The following is a 2,903-nucleotide window of genomic DNA, read 5'->3' as shown; positions in this document are numbered from 1 at the left end:
TACATTTTGAAAGCTTACTTTTAAAGTACAGTTACAGAGGTAGTATGACTAGTTAACAATATTTATAAATACATTTCTGTATGTGTCTCTCTCTATATTGATTATAATGAAAGTTGAAAAGAAAATCACCATATTTATTGTCAATTAACTTTCAACAAAGGTTATAAGTAAATGTATTGGGAAATGGTTGCCTTCAAGAGCTGCTATTAAAACAATTAGATATGTATGTGAAAAACTGACTGATGTTAACACCATAATGTGTGTTGTTCAATTATGCACACTTCATTTGATCAGCACAATCATGTAAAACAGTACCTGACTTCTATCAACCAATCTATCAGATAAAGGCAAATATCAATTACTTTAAAGACTATCTCATGTATCTGTCATCACTATGTAATAAAAATGGAAGCTATGGGCTTTGGAAGATGGCTCAGTGGTTAAGAGCACTGGCTGCTCTTCCCAAGGCCCTGGATTGATTTCTCAGCACTAACATGGTTCAAGGTCATCTGTAACTTAGTCCCAGGAGATCCACCACCTTCTTCTGTGCTGTGTGGGTACTGCACACATGTGATGCACAGACATACATTTAAGCAAACACTTATACACATGAAAATAAATAAACAAAATCACCACAAAAATAAATTGAAATGTAAATCCTTGTGTACACATGTTAAGTCATTTTGCTAATAATTTCTGGCTATTACAAAAATAAAAATAATGAAGAGATGAAATAGAACTCTAATGTGACAAATAGGAATGAAGGCAAGAGCAGGGTCTCTAAATACATCGTCAGGCAATCCATGGGTTACACTAATAAAACATAGGAAATGAATGGGGAATGCAGATGCCACAGAAATTAGAAATATGATGAAAAAGAACTGTCTTTGGGTTGATGTGTTTGGATATTTAGACAGAAAACTAAGACAGGGACATTGGTATATGCAACTAAGAAACAGCAACAAGAAGACAGAACATGAATAGACTTACACTAGCTGAAGAAATCAAATTAAAAATCTTCACAAAAAGACAGCTTTAAGCACAAAAAGTATTACTATTGATGCTCACTGAAAAGAAGCTTCCTTTATTCCAGAGCATGTCCTTCCCTAAATTCCAGACTTATAGATCTCTTCTCAAAGCATAGAAGAGGTAAATTTGCTATCTTATGCTTTTTAGAGTTTTATAACTTCAGTGCCCAAACTGGTAAGTTTTAAGGGAAAATAAAACCATGGGATTACTTCCTTCTCCACAGAGTTGCAAAATCCAAAACATTAGTTGTCCAACTACAGAAATACACACACACATACACACGCACACACACACATTTTAATGTAGTTGTGTTTAACAGTACATTAACTAAGTAAAACATAATTTTTTATCCTAATCATATTAGAGTCTATAAAAACCTTTATAAAATTTCCACCTAATGTTACAATAACATTGTTAATATCAATGTCTCAAATAGAAATAAATTAGAAATAAAAGTGATACAGTTAACCTAAACAAACAGATTTGCAAAAATTTACAACAACCACTGTATTTACTGATTATATTTACAAGTATTTCTGAAATCAGAGCAGAAATAATAGGTCTTACTTTCAATTATTTAAACATGCATGTTCAGATGTGCTACAAAAATTGGGAAAATCACTTGAAGAAGTCTTATTTCAAAGTAACCACAATAATTTCATAATTTATTATTTGTTAAAAGGCTTTGTGACAAGAACAGTTGCATCTGATATTTAGCGTATAGTTTAATAAGTGAGATTAGGGTGACTAATGGAGATATTCCTTGCTTTTTGTTTATTGAAGCACGTCCAGTCCAGTAATAATATGAAGAAAACAGTCAAAGGAAGCCTTTGAGATGGGTCTGTGCACTATGTCTACCGTTTCATTCATGTATATGTTGAAGAGAATCATTTCATCCTTGACTGAAGTCTTGGCTTTTTAATACAGTAGCTCCATTAGCACTAAACTGTAGCCTTTCAGTTTCACATCCTTAAAATATAAATCATATTACTGTTTGGTCTTACTGCAAGAAAAAGTAGTCTAATATGTACAATGTGTCTTATTCATAATATAAGACTGTGTATGTTGCTGATATTTTCAGGGATAATTGTTATTTTAGAGCTTGATTATGCTTACGTGATTCGATGACATTTGATAACTCACGTAGGCAAAACATCTTACAAAACTCTGTCTGTAATATAACATAATAGATTTAAAAATCTAAAAAATAAAATGCGCCTAAAAATAAATGCTTTCATCACTTATAAAAATTTATAATTAATATTTACTTTTGTAATTCAAGAAACTTAAAATTAGCCTCAAAAATACTGATTTTTGTGTTGACTTACTATTGGATTGAAAGCCCATTTGTGAATGTCAATGTAGAAATGGCATTGCCTATCCTGCCTGTCTTTCTTCCCACCCACTGAAGAGACTGGTCTAGTTTCAGTCTGTTAGTGCAGCTGTTCAGTTGGCAGAGCCCCGCAGCGCACAGATGGACCAAGAGACTGACCCAGGCAGCAGTTCAGTTGCCACAAGTTCTTGTTTTCCTTTTACAGCCAAATTCCTGAACAGCTCATTGTGTACTCCTCTCTGACTCTGATCCGTCTTGGTCACTGCCATCTACGTGCTAGAGGGCTCCTGTCACATCTTTCAGGCATCTGATTACTCAGACGCCTTAGGCTTCTACTCCATTACAACTCTACAGTTCAGCCCAGGGACTATGCCTTCACCCACATCGGCAGTGACTGTGGGACCTTCCCACCACCTTCTGTTGCAGACCAGCCCACTTTGCGTTTTCTCCTCTGGGTGATACAGAGAAATGCAACCAAACTGGCAACTCTTGACAGCGACTTGAACCGTAATGTGTGAATCCCCTCAGTATGCTGTGAATA

This window comes from Alexandromys fortis, unplaced genomic scaffold (assembly GCF_014885135.2).
Source record: "Alexandromys fortis isolate MF-2015 unplaced genomic scaffold, M_Fortis_MF-2015_v1.1 scaffold_22, whole genome shotgun sequence".
Lineage (NCBI taxonomy): Eukaryota > Metazoa > Chordata > Mammalia > Rodentia > Cricetidae > Alexandromys > Alexandromys fortis.
This window is presented reverse-complemented; position numbering follows the sequence as displayed.